Below are 14,230 nucleotides of genomic sequence, written 5' to 3' on the forward strand. Positions count from 1 at the left end.
GTGCCGCTAATAGACCTCGAGTGGGCAGTCTACTTAAGACAAATAAATGTTTCCCTCAAGTAGGCCTATTTTAAGAAAAGTAATGGGTAGTAACTATTATTTTAGCCATCCATACAGTATGTTATGTTCTGACTTATGTTTTGTTTTTTTCTGTCAGATGGTTTCTCCTGTGTTTCTCTTAATTTCATTTCCTTTTGCCTTTCTCATAATCCTCCCTACTTGTATTTCTTCCTCATTAGTCGCTGTTTGTTTGTACGTTTTTGCATATCTCCCTTATTCGTAACGCTTTGTTCATTAGTCTGTTCTTTTTTTGTATTTTGTAAATGACTCTTTGTTCTACTTGTCTGTGGCTCTTTGTTTTGTTCTTTTTCCTCCTTGTGAGTGGCGTTAATAGCTTTGCACTGGGTGTGAATAGACCATATCAACTCTTTAGTTGCAGATCTTGTTGAAACATTTTGTCAAAAAAAAGACAGTACAGTGGTGCCTTAACGCAAAGGGAAACACGTCGACAATCCTTCATACAACTGACATTTGAACACAAAGGGTGCAGCAACACATTTATACATTGAATATAACAGTACTCACTAATATATTCCTTATCCTTTGTGATGATCTGTGAGGAGCTCAGACGTCTATACTGTACAACTGTCCATGTACAGTAGCCTACTGTATTATCAGTCCTTCATATACTGCCCCCCGGTGGCCAAGGCGGATAGTGGCACAATGTGCATTGAATTAAATGAGAAAGTTGGACAAAAACTGATTAATTATTTGTAATTCTATTTAATTACATCATTGTTGTATGTTTTTATGAAGTATAATATTATAGTGTTACTTTTCTCATGAAATCCACCCATTCCAAAATGTTTTTTTGTTTTTTTTTGTTTGAATTGATAGGCTAGAAAGGCATTTCCATTCATTTCAATGGGCAAGACTTACTTGAGATACGAGTGATTTGAGTTACGAGCGTGGTCACGGAACAAATTACATTTATAGTAGCTTGACGCAGGCCGGTCTGCCAATTTGGCAAACATGCACAGTGAGTCTTACGCATGTAGGGATGCGGTGGCATTTGGTCAGAGTTTTTTTTATTTTTATTTATTTTTTTACAGATCATTTCACTCATGTTCTACTGTCAGGTTATACTTGTGCTTAAACGTTATAATATTTTGTGTAATATACACATGTATTTTTCACAAATGGCAGACTTGTAAATATGCAAACATACTGCCATGTGCTGTATGGACATTGACACAATAGCATCATTACAGGTGGTATGGAGAGTTAATCTCTGTATCCATGACAACCATCCCTCTCTCGCAATTGTGATTTGCTCTTTGCGCACATTTCATCCTTAGACGCTCTAAAATGAGCACAAGGTGACACCGATCCATGAATGGAAAAAAATGTATACTTAATCCGATTCCATCTGTCTCGCCGCTCGTGGCTTGCATTTACCAGTGTGTGCGTGTTACGGCAGAGTACAGAAACACAGAGATTGAAAAAAGGATGATGTAAACTAATCTCTGTCAGCAGGCTACTTCGCCCGAAACACAAGTGAAACACAATTATACAATAGCATTAGCAATTGAATAGAATAGGCTTTCGAACATGTATAGTGCATCGACTCCATTCTGCTTCCAAAGATTGGATTTAGTTTTAGAGGTCTGAAGGGGATCAAATACAACCCCGATTCCAATGAAGTTGGGATGTTGTGTTAAACATAAATAAAAACAGAATACAATGATTTGCAAATCATATTCAACCTATATTTATATTTAAAAAGATATTTAATGTTCAAACTGATAAACTTTATTGTTTTTAGCAAATAATCATTAACTTAGAATGTTATGGCTGCATCACGTTCCAAAAAAGGTGAGACAGGTGGCAAAAAAGAGGAATGATCATCAAACACCTGTTTGGAACATCCCACAGGTGAACAGGCTAATTGGGAACAGGTGGGTGCTATGATTGGGTATAAAAGGAACTTCCCTGAATTTCTCACTCATTCACAAGCAAAGATGGGGAGAGGTTCACCTCTTTGTGAACAAGTGCGTGAGAAAATAGTCGAACAGTTTAAGGACAATGTTCCTCAACCTACAATTGGAAGGAATTTAGGGATTTCATCATCTACGGTCCATAATATCATCAAAAGGTTCAGAGAATCTGGAGAAATCACTGCATGTAAGCGGCAAGGCCGAAAACCAACATTGTACGCCCGTGACCTTCGATCCCTCAGATGGCACTGCATCAAAAACCGACATCAATGTGTAAAGGATATCACCACGTGGGCTCAGGAACACTTCAGAAAACCAATGTCAGTAAATACAGTTTGGCGCTACATCCGTAAGTGCAAATTGAAACTCTACTATGCAAAGCAACAGCCATTTATCAACAAAACCCAGAAACGCTGCCGGCTTCTCTGGGCCCGAGCTCATCTAAGATGGACTGATGCAAAGTGGAAAAGTGTTCTGTGGTCCGACGAGTCCACATTTCAAATTGTTTGTGGAAATTGTGGACGTCGTGTCCTCCGGGCCAAAGAGGAAAAGAAGCATCCAGACTGTTATGGATGCAAAGTTCAAAAGCCAGCATCTGTGATGGTATGGGGATTTGCTGTGAAATATATGCTGCCATCCAAGCAATGTCTTTTTCATGGGCGCATTCTGCACGTGTTACAACAGCGTGGCTTTGTAGTAAAAGAGTGGCGGTACTACAGTGGGCTACCTGCAGTCCAGACCTGTCTCACATTGAAAATGTGTGGCACATTATGAACCGTAAAATACGACAACTGAGACCCCGGACTGTTAAACAGCTGAAGCTTTACATCAAGCAAGAATGGGAAAGAATTCCACCTACAAAGCTTCAACAGGTAGTGTCCTCAGTTCCCAAATGTTTATTGAATGTTGTTAAAAGAAAAGGTGATGTAACACCGTGGTAAACATGACCCTGTCCCAGCTTTTTGGGAATGTGTTGAAGCTAAAACATTCTAAGTTAATGATTATTTACTAAAAACAATAAAGTTTATCAGCCTGAACATTAAATATCTTGTCTTTGTAGTGTATTCAATTAAATATAGGTCGAACATGATTCGCAAATCATTCTATTCTGTTTTTATTTATGTTTAACACAACGTCCCAACTTCATTGGAATTGGGGTTGTAAAAGAAAGGATAATCAAACAAACTTTTTCATGGCTTACCCATTTTGTGAGTCAAATTGTTTGGTTAGGGTTAAATCTGTGTAATGACTGTGTAACCCGTGTACTTGTCCTCTGCATTGTGTTCTGGGTTATTGATCAAGGCGAATCGTATTTGGTCTCACAGTGCCTTTAACACAAACTGTGTGCAAAAGGTAGGTATGTTACTAAATCCAGAAAAACGGCCACCATTTTCTTTCCATTTTGCTGTGCTGGATTTGGCATGTGGATTTAGCGGAGAACCACCAAAATCACGCTTTCTCTTTGTTTTGCGCAAGGTAATACTTGTTTCTTTTCAAACTACATTGCTAGGAAATTCATTAATTATTAAATCAATCCATCCATCGATTTTCTGTACCGCTTCTTCTCACTTGGGTCGCAACAGCAAATAACTAAACACAAGGGAAAATTAAAAAACACAACAGCAAATAACTTCACAACGGCCAATTACAACAGCAAATGAAAAAACACAACGACATTAAGATACCGGAAATGGTAGGTACTGGTCGGGGATGAGACTCATTGCTTATTGGACGAAAGGGACGACTTGATTGGACGGCGCCGTCTGTTCTGCCCAACCTCTTTTAAATGTGTTGCCAGCGAGCGCATACTTTCAGTGTTTGAATGTCGAGATTTACTCCTGAGCGTATCTATCCACTATCACCTCATATGTATGTGTAACGGCAGCAAGCTAGGCGGTGCGGATGTACATAAAGGAAACCAATTCCACCAATTCTTAAAAGAGGTTGCTGGCCGCTGAGCTAGCAGCCTGCGAACACTCGTCTCCCAATACATGACAAGTTTGAATCAGCGGTAACGCTCATTTTAAAAAATAAACACGCCAGATGCGGAATAACATCCTGGTCAAAGCATCCAATCAAGTCGAGTTTAAATAATCAACTAAATGAACTTTTCTACAATATTCAAATTTCTTGAGATTGACCTGTACATGTGGGTTTTGTGTCACTACTGCCATTGTTCACTGTTGCTGCGCTACGTTAAGTAAAAGCAAGGTGAAGCCCCATGTCCTTTGCTTTTCATAAATTTAAACTTCTTCCCCATCTCTTTCTCTGGTCATTTTAAGGCGCATGGAGCAGTTTCTGACATCCCATGCTGATGAAAAGCAGACAAGTGACATCCAACAGTGGATGAGAATACTTGGAAAATGGCATGTTTCTTGATGATTGATGAGCTTCAAAGTCAAACCGGTGAGTAATGCAATAATGCAGAAAAGGCACAGTCGAAGTCAGAATCTTTTGGAATATTGTTTGTGAGAGGCATGATTCTGACGAGCATTGTTCAGTCTCGTCGGGACATGGGAGGCTGAAAAGGATCAAAATGGTTGTAATGCATTGTGACAGACAGGAAATACCGGAATGAATGAGTAGGGTTCAGTACAATAGAGGAAAATGTTCCTTTCAAAGTTTTCATCTGAAAGGGGAACGAAGGGTAATGAACAATTCATCTGTTGCAATGTCTCTCAGAAGCCTCTTCTCTTCAGCTGTACAATTTGGACAAAGATTAGCTACCACAAAGTGATTGCTTGTGTTGAAAACAAATCACAATGGCTTTTGCACAGCGCAGACCTCTGCCAAGGCCAAACAATCCTAAACAATCCTGCTCAAACAATCCGAGCTGTGACAACAAAGTCACCGAAAGTGGAAATCATGATGGAGGTGGAAACCATGGTTTTCGCGGGATTCTGTAAAATTAGGGATTGGGAGGGAAAGGGAGCAATCTCTGTGGGAGATTCAGGCTGCCGAAAGCTACAAAGAAGAAGAAAGAGTAGTTCAAGATGAAATAGAAGTTAGACCAACTGTTGGCTCATCTGGTAACTACATTGCTTTCCCAAACTCTTCTTGTCAATTTGAATGTGGTGAATGACAATAGCGCGAGTTCCAGGTCGCTTCCTGATTGGCTATTTTTGGCTTTTGCGATGGTAAATATTGACCTAAAATTTACGATTGTTGCCCTGTGAATGGGTGGTGTGTATCCCGCCTCTCGTCCAAAGTCAGCGGGGATAAACTCCAGTTCACTCACAACCCCAGAGAGTATAACGTTATAGAAAATGGATGAATAGATTTACGATTGTCATCCCTGACGATTGTCATCCCCGACAATGTGTTCCTAGCAGATCAGTGAGGAAAAAAACTCCTTCTTAACACACCCCACATCACAGGATAATTGATCAGGATAATCTTTTCGGGTAGTGATTGGCAAAGTGTCGTACTAGTACCACTAGTAGTTTGTGGGCTCCCTTTAGTGGTATGTGAAAAAAAATTGACTGAATGATTGAATCATAATTTAAGGACAGTTTTTTTTCTTCCAGCACAGTGTTAATGTGCAAACTCTGCATAATGTTACAAAAGCATACAATAATATTAAATATAATTTTTAGGAATAAAACCTTTTCCTTGTTTTTGGTGAACGCTTAGGCCTACTAGCTACTGTATTGTATTGTTGGTCATTATGGTGGTACTCGGAGAGTAGAGTAGTAGTAGTAGTAGTAGAGGGTAGTAAGTATTTTCTAGGTGGTACTTGGTGTAAAAAGTTTAATAACAACCGTTTTAGAGACATCCGATGAGTGGGCGTCTGCTTATTGGAAGGGAGGGGAAAATATACCCGAGTGTCGGTGTGTGTTGACCCCGCCTAATTGTTAATAATATTTGCTTCTTCCCTTCCAATCCCTCAAATTTAGAGAACATAATTCCTCCCCAAACCACTGCAGATATCTCAGCTGAGTTTATCTGCTGATGAACAGAGCTAATTTGATGCTATCGTTTCGCAATATCCTTAAACCTCATTGTGAAGGCCAGATATTATTGTGGAAATTGAACAGTCATGCCACGGCTAATGCCTTTCTTAATTAGGGTCCGTATTAGAGCCCATAATAATCCAGCAAGCAATCACTGAAACTGTAGGAGTTTTGAGCGAGTATTAAATCTACGAAGTGTCTACTTGCGACGTTGTCTAGAAAGTTAAGGCAATGCCTTTTAATATCATTAGCGCAATAAAATGAGACGTTTTGAATTTGAATATTCAACAAATCTCCTTAAAAGATGCTGTCTTCTTGCGATTGACAGCTTTCAAAATCATTATCCCCCTTTTAGCAGTCCCGGCATGGACCCTGTGATTAGTGAGTGCCTGAACATCTGAACATGATGAAGCGCGACTGGTTCTGTTCTCGCCTCCAATGTAAACCGAGGTTGGCCGTGCTCGGCTAAATTGCATTTCAACGACTATATAATAACGGCGGTAGAGCAGCATTTGTAATGACGGTAAATAACGTCAGGAGGTTTTAAGAGAGCACTACATCAAACGGGGAGCTCCACCGTGGCATTCAAATACGCAGCGTTTTGAAGAATGTCGCCCAATGTGTTAGGAGACAGCGAAGGGGGCCGTGTCGAACATTTATGTGTGCGGCGGGGAAACATGTTTTCTATTGAATTGATTTGCAACCTCTGCAGCTGAGACCTCGCTCACTTCCTCTCTCATCCCTAAACACATACACTTCTAAAGCGTACGCACATGCCACGCCACAGCTGCACACGAAAAGTAAATGCTAGTAAAAAAAAAAATTGACATCTAATCAAATAACCTCGTGCTTGAGAGGGCAAGTGTTCCACTGCGTTTGCCTACGGTTGCGTGAGAAATGCACTTCAATCGCCAGTCAGCCATCCCACGCCTGGTGATCTTTTAGAGGTCAGGTCATCTGCTGAACACGGACTGTGATTGGTACAGGTGACCTGGAACGCACGCATGCACCCACACACAATCACCAAGCTTTTCTTTGCCGCACACCAAGCGACTGAGCATGGACAACTACCGGTGCGCTGCAAATATAAAACAATCAAACTGTATCAGGTTTTGAGGTTCCACATGCAATATACAGTTCTATATTACTTTTTATTGAACCAAAAAAAGATGGCGCGATTGTCAAGGAAGAAGCGGATTGCCACAAAGAGAAGAAACGAGTAATAATAAAGGTGAGCATGTGGATATTTTGAGAGGCAGTTCTCAATGATCAAGTTCCCACTCAATGACAGTGAGAACAATTTTGTCAATACCCTTCAATTGGGGTATTGGGACCAATCCAGGGTGTACACTGTCTCTTGCAATGTGTTTATTTAAGGATAGAAATGGCACTATATTATATTTTATAAAAACATACAGTAATGACATAATTGAAATGGAATTGAAAATAATTCAATTCAACAATTTTTGTCACAGTTTCTCAGAATCTGGTCTTCATTATGGTGTTTGTGCCTAGGCCACCTGGGGGCAGTGTAATACAAACATACTGATATACATGGAGCTGTCAGGAGACGTTACAACTCCTTAGCAGTAGTCATTCGTAGTCATTCTTCGCAGAGGATCAAGAATATATGACTGTGAGTACTGTTATATTGTCTGTCTACAAGTGTTGCTGGACCGTTTATGTTTGAGTAACCGTTGCTTAAAAGGTTTTACTACTGCCACGTACTATAGATGGCAATTATAACCTTGCCTTTGGGATATGCCATTATGTGTTAGGTTTAGCATTAAGCTAGTGGAATAAAGACAAGGCTATGTGGTTGTTATAAATACAAAGCGTGTAATTCTCTTTTTTTTCCACGTTTACTTTGACAGTAACCTTCAGCTGAGAGTGGCAGTAAACAGTTCAAAGCCTCTTTTTTAAAAAAGAATATTTTCTCATTATATCTGCTAAAATCCTGTTGTGAAGTGAATTGAGTCTTGGCCACCAGCGGTCGTATTTCAAGTTTGCAAGTCAAAGCAAAAAATCGGCCAAACGACAGCTCATATCTCGAAAAACTCGTACGTCGGGGCAGTTGTATCTCAAGACAAGACTGTATACTGGAAAGTCAGCTGTGTTTAGTTTTAATGCGAAAAGATTCACCTCAGAGGCACGTCCAGTAATCACTCTCTCTGCCTCTTTATTACAAATAGCAGTTAATATATTTTTTACACTTGTATGACAGTTGAGAATGTTTTAAAAAAAGTGCCATCATGCAAGCCGATTGGCCCACAGTAATCTCCTTATTGACGTCCCTATAGTCGGTAAAATGGACATCCATCCATTTTACCGTCCTGGGTCACTGGTGAGCATGAGCCTACCCAAGCTGATTACACCCTGGAACGGTCGCCAGTAAATCACAGGGCACATTTCAAGACAGACAACTGTTCACAAACATGACTGGGTGGGCACTGAACCCACACTGCCTGCACAGAGATGATTAAACAACTACATCATCAGTGACTCTAATTGCTATTACGAAGCGGCTAAATTATTGTTACACTTTGACAGTTAAAATAAAATGTTACAGTAAACACTTCCAAATTAATTTCTAAGATAGGGACAATTTGTATCTCCATGAAAACAAAAATGAAATTAAAAATCCAAACAAATCAGAGGTCGATTAGGTCTATTGTTTTGGCCTTAGAAGTTCCACTGTCATTTCGTTTTGTGTCACAAAGAATTTTACTCTTTTCCGCTGCGATGGATGCAGGAACAGTCAGCCTGTAGGGGGCAGTCTATCTCTGTGACCCGAAAGGACAGAAGAGGCTCATGAAGGGGGTTAAAAAAGGGGGTTGGGGGGAAGACTGTGTGTGTGTGTGAGAGAGAGAGAGAGAGAGAGATATGAAGATATGGTGACATTTTCTTACACTTACACACAGTACACGCGCTTCCCTGGAAAAGCACCCATGTGTCACTCTTGTCTGCTTTTGTTGCAGTCCTCAAAGGCCTCGAGGCTCTTACTTCCAAGTACATCTTAAAAGTTACAGCTTGTGCACTGAAAAGCAAAGGGCCCTTTTGGTCAAGAAAAGAAAATCTGAAGGTTATGCAGAAATTGGGTGTTGAAGTAGTGTAAAAAGGAGAAAGAAAGCACCTCTACCAACGCCTCTAACCATGCACACTGTTTTGTATTTTTTTTGCAGCATGGTTAAAAGCAAACATTGCTGTTGAATGATATGGACCACCTCATTCACTGCCAGCCTTCCCAGTTAACATGGATATTTGACTTCTAAAGCCGTCAATGGCAGTGAATGTGTTAATATCTGACAACCAGTCCTCTGAACTATTAACTAGTTCTGACATCTGTATTGAAAGTATGCGCATGTGTGCATCCATGTGCGTGCGTGTGTGTGTGTGTGTGTGTGCGTGTGTGTGTGTGTCGTTGACCCACAGAGGAGGAAAGTGGAGATGCGGGGGGTTCACAGCGTGTTCTGAAATGCAACTGTGACAGATGTGCATGTAGAAAGCATGTCAGGGATGTACATGCACCAGTTACTAGCTCAGCCAGGTGAGTGCATGTCCCGTTAAAATACAGTGTGTGTGAGTGCTTGTGTGCAAGTATGTGTGTAAAAACCTGAACCATGTCCTGAAGAGTTTTGGATTTATTATTTTTTTATCCCCCTCTATCCCTGAAAAAAGCCTAAACAAAGAAGTACATTTTCACAACTATTTTACAAAGGCAAGTCAACTTAATTCATATAGCAGCTATCATACAGCATGCATCAACTCAATGTGCGTCAAGATTTATTTATTTTTTAAAACATACAAATGAATAAAACAAAATATAAATTTGTCAAAAAACAAAACAAAACAGGTCCAAAATATACTCTAAACCGGCGATTCTCAACTGGTGGGACACAAAAGTGAGTTGTGTGCCAAGAATGGAGAGGAGCTGGACCCAAGAGCAGGCGGAGGCAGATAGAATGTGATGAACAGTTTATTGAGACAAGGTAATGGAGGTGGTCCTGGTTGTGTTGGCAGGGGGTGGCGTGGACAGGTGGCAGGCAGGGAAGAAGAGAGGAGAGGCGGCTGGCTTGGTGGCAGGAATGACGTGGCTCAGGAACACAGGGGAACACAGAGAACAAGGAGACACGAGAGTTAAAAAGGGAACGACGTATAGAGCGGCTTACTTGAGTCAGATGGGCCGTGTTACCGCTACAAGAGGCTGCAATACTTTGGCGAGGATTTCTGGGAACAGGCAGGCTTAAATACCGGTGGTAATGAGGCTGATTGGAGACAGGTGCTGAAAACAGAGAGGTGTGGGATGGGGAGGGGGGGGGGGGGGGGGGGGGGGGGGGGGGGAGGACGCAAAATGCCCTCCAGGCTCCTATGATGGAACTGCCGGGCAGTATATGACATTGTGGACCCATTATGGGATTTAAAAAAAAAATAATAATAATAATAGTAATAATAATGATGATGATGTCATTGTCTAGCTGCCTCCTTGCCAATAACCCTGACTTTAACAGTCAAATATTGATTATGTGTAAAACCTAATGCGGGAGCGCTCTCGGGTTCAGGTTTACCTGGTGACTTATTGATTTGAGTGAGAGAATAAAGCAATAAAATGACAGACGGCCATGAAAATACAATAAGTAACACTCAACACTCAGTACATGAATAGCTCAGTATGTTGAAGAATGTCTGTGTAAACCAAGCTATCTCATTTTTTAAAGTCTTGTTTTCAACCTCTCTCCCAGAAAAATGGTTAAATGTGTTTATTTGCCTTCTCGGAGGGAGATACTTCATATTCAAGATGGGGTTTCTTAGATTAGTCTGGGAGAATCTTAATTGCTTTCTTTGTATACGTACATATTAGTAGATTTCCATTGGTTTAATTAAATATATTGATCTGAAATGCATTGTTTTGCTGGCTCATTTAAGTGAATGGCTGATGGAACAAACGAGAAGGAAAGAAGAAGTAAGTAATAGAGGCACCAACATATACTGGATAGGGTGGGCGACAGGGGGTCGGGGGGTTTGGGGGGGGGGGGGGGGGGGGGCGGGGGCAATGAAAAGTCTGTTTGTAAACCCCAGAGGGAGGAGAACATGTATACAGTATTTGACGGATATGGGGAATTGAGTTTTGAGGATAGCAGATAAAGGGCACCCAGCCAGATGGATGAAAGAGTAGAAAATGAAAGCTAATGGCGTGCTTCCCTCAGGGTACGCCATCACTTTTCCTGGGAGATCAGAGAAGGCCCTCCACACCCAACAGACCAAAGGGGCCATGAATGCCTAGGGGACGCTCATTTGTACAAATGATTGCTGCTCCACATTCTCTTACAGCTACGACTACATGAACACTAATAGTAATTAAGGGCTTGTTTGTTTTATCAGGAATGTCTATTTTGGTTTGCAGCCCCTTGAGTTTTACAATGGAAGCTTTAGAGTTGTGCAATTTGGAATATTTATTTAAAACAACCAAACAACCTGAGGAATGCCACCACTAGCTAATGAAACACATAATATAAAACGCCATAGACGGGCTAGCGATTAGCATTTATAGTTGTGTTGTTATAACCCTTCAAGCAACGGTTATTTGAACACAAACGGTGGAGGAACACATGTAGACAGATATTATGACAATACTCACAGGCATAAGGATATTCTTTATCCTCTGTGAAAAACAACCAGTATTATTGCACCTGAGTCACTGCTTGGAACTAATCCTATTTTCACATATTTTGTAAAGCACATTGCCAACAGATCGAGAAACAAAACAGAGACAAACAAAAACACCAAAAATAAAAACAATTAGAAAACAAAACATGTCACTCCACATATCGAACAACGCAACATTTGAATTATGACAAAGTAGGCGTTATTAGTACAAGTCCTTGGCCTTTAATCTAATATGTCACTTTTCCAGTGTGACATTGCTTGTCATTTCCTTTATCCACACATTTATTGATGGTCCATCCATCCAAAGTCAGTCAAGGTTGATTTACTTGAACAGACTTCACAATCTTTTGGGTCGATCCCCAGTACGAGGTTATATTTGGTTTGGTGTATCAATTCCGACAATTTTTGACATGATCCGTCCCACATTTCTCCAGGATATTTGTAGAATACAACATTCCCAAAATCAAATAGACGACCTTGTCTTTATACACACTTAATACAGGTTCAACTTTAATGGTGTTATATTGTATATAGTATGTCCGCATCAACCACTTTTATTGTAATAACCTCATTCCTCTATTTCGCTCTTTCATATGTCTGCTTTAAAGTTTCCACTGTAGTTTTGTCTGGTTTGTGAGTATAGTGTGTTTTCACCTCAGGTCGCTTCTGTCCCACAGTGTGGAGCTGGATAATTGCGTGTGATTACAGGTGCACAGGGAAGAACTTCAGAGAAATCCCTGACGTCCGCACCGCAGGTCCCCGGGACTTGCCGCGAAGGTCCCTCTCGCCACGGCGGACACCTAAGGAGCTGCTCTGCGTGAGCCGAGGCGAAGACCCAGATTAGCTTTCGACTTTGTTGCTAAAAGCATGCCGCCCTCCTGATAGGTGTTAGAAGATCAAGCGCACAAATACAAAAAGGCAGGCTAAACAAACAGACATTCATTGAGTCATCCCCCTAGTGTGCAGTGTATACTTTTTATTTCACATTTCTCTGTGCCCAGTTCACACAACGACCCTGAAATTGTAAGTCATATTTTCTTACCCCCCCCCCAATACCCCTCACCCTCCCACTTCACTTCAGGCTCACTTTTCTACGCTTTCTCACCTGCTTTGCTTCACTCTCCTTCCATATAAAAGAGCCACAAGCTTGAAGTGTGATTTTCACACTCTCTTCTCTCAGTTTAACTCACTAAAAAGAGATTCCTTCTTCTCACCTTTCTCCCTTTCCCCCACTGGTATTACACTTATCCCTACATCCCTCCCTGTCTCTTTCAGTCCAATACAGGTGTGACCTAACCCCCCTTACAATTCCCACATAATTTTTTTCTACTCAACCACATGAAAGCCTTCCTGCTCCCCCCAGTTCACCCTCACACAGCACCTGAGGGGACAACTCGGCTATCCGGTGGAGCTGCAGTTTTTTTTTTTTTGGGGGTGGGGGGGTCAAGTTGCTCTCCTTGAAATGTAAGAGCACCGCTTTATCACAGGCTACAAAGAATTGAAACAATAAACGACACAGTTGCATGCATTAGCACAAAAGAGGAGACTTACAAGCCATTCAGTGAGACCATTGTCACCGGTGACGGCTTGGGATAATTGACAACGTTAAAGTCTTTATATTGCTGTTTTTGGAAAAGTTTGGTGGCACGGTGGGCGACTGGTTAGAGCGTCAGCCTCGCAGTTCTGGGGACCCGGGTTCAATCCCCGGCCCCGCCTGTGTGGAGTTTGCATGTTCTCCCCGTGCCTGTGTGGGGTTTCTCCAGGCACTCCGGTTTCCTCCCACATCCCAAAAACATGCATTAATTGGAGACTCTAAATTGCCCATAGGTGTGACTGTGAGAGCGACTGGTTGTTTGTTTGTTTGTATGTGCCCTGCGATTGGCTGGCAAACAGTTCAGGGTGTACCCCGCCTCCTGCCCGATGACAGCTGGGATAGGCTCCAGCACGCCCGCGACCCTAGTGAGGAGAAGCAGCTCAGAAAATTGATGGATGGATGGATGGAATAGTTTGCTTGTCTGGGGTCAGAGTCAGACATTGGTATTTTAAATGATGTCAACTTTTTTGGGGAACCCTGTAAATTGAAGTGCAATTTGACCATTAAGATTAATCTAGGATATTACCATTGACCTAAAATAATTAGCATTCCAAATCCATGACATTAAGGAATAATCCCTCAAATTTGGAATATTGGTTGAGAACTGTGACCAGACTACAATTTTAACATGAACTTTAATTTTTTTTATTATTATTATTATTTTTTTAAAGCACACCATTTTGCTAATGGGTACAGGAGTTCTCCAAGCAACAATAACTGATGGCGTCAGTCAAGACCTCACAGTTGCGCATTAAAATCCTCGCATCCCTCTGTCTGTAAACACTTCCCCATGGTGTTTATCCTCCCAGCTACTATGACAGGTCAGTTAATATTGACATTATCTCCCTCCGCCACAATGACAGCTCAAACCACAGGAAGCCACTCATTAACTGCGCCTGGTCTTGTATGGGGGGTGCGCCTCTGAGGGTGTGTGAGTGTGTGTCTTACTGTGTGTGTGTGTGTGTGTGTGTGTGTGTCCGTGTGTGTGTGCGTGTGCGTAAAGTCATGTTGATTACTGGCAC

The sequence above is a fragment of the Phycodurus eques genome, chromosome 6 (assembly GCF_024500275.1).
Source record: "Phycodurus eques isolate BA_2022a chromosome 6, UOR_Pequ_1.1, whole genome shotgun sequence".
Taxonomy (NCBI): domain Eukaryota; kingdom Metazoa; phylum Chordata; class Actinopteri; order Syngnathiformes; family Syngnathidae; genus Phycodurus; species Phycodurus eques.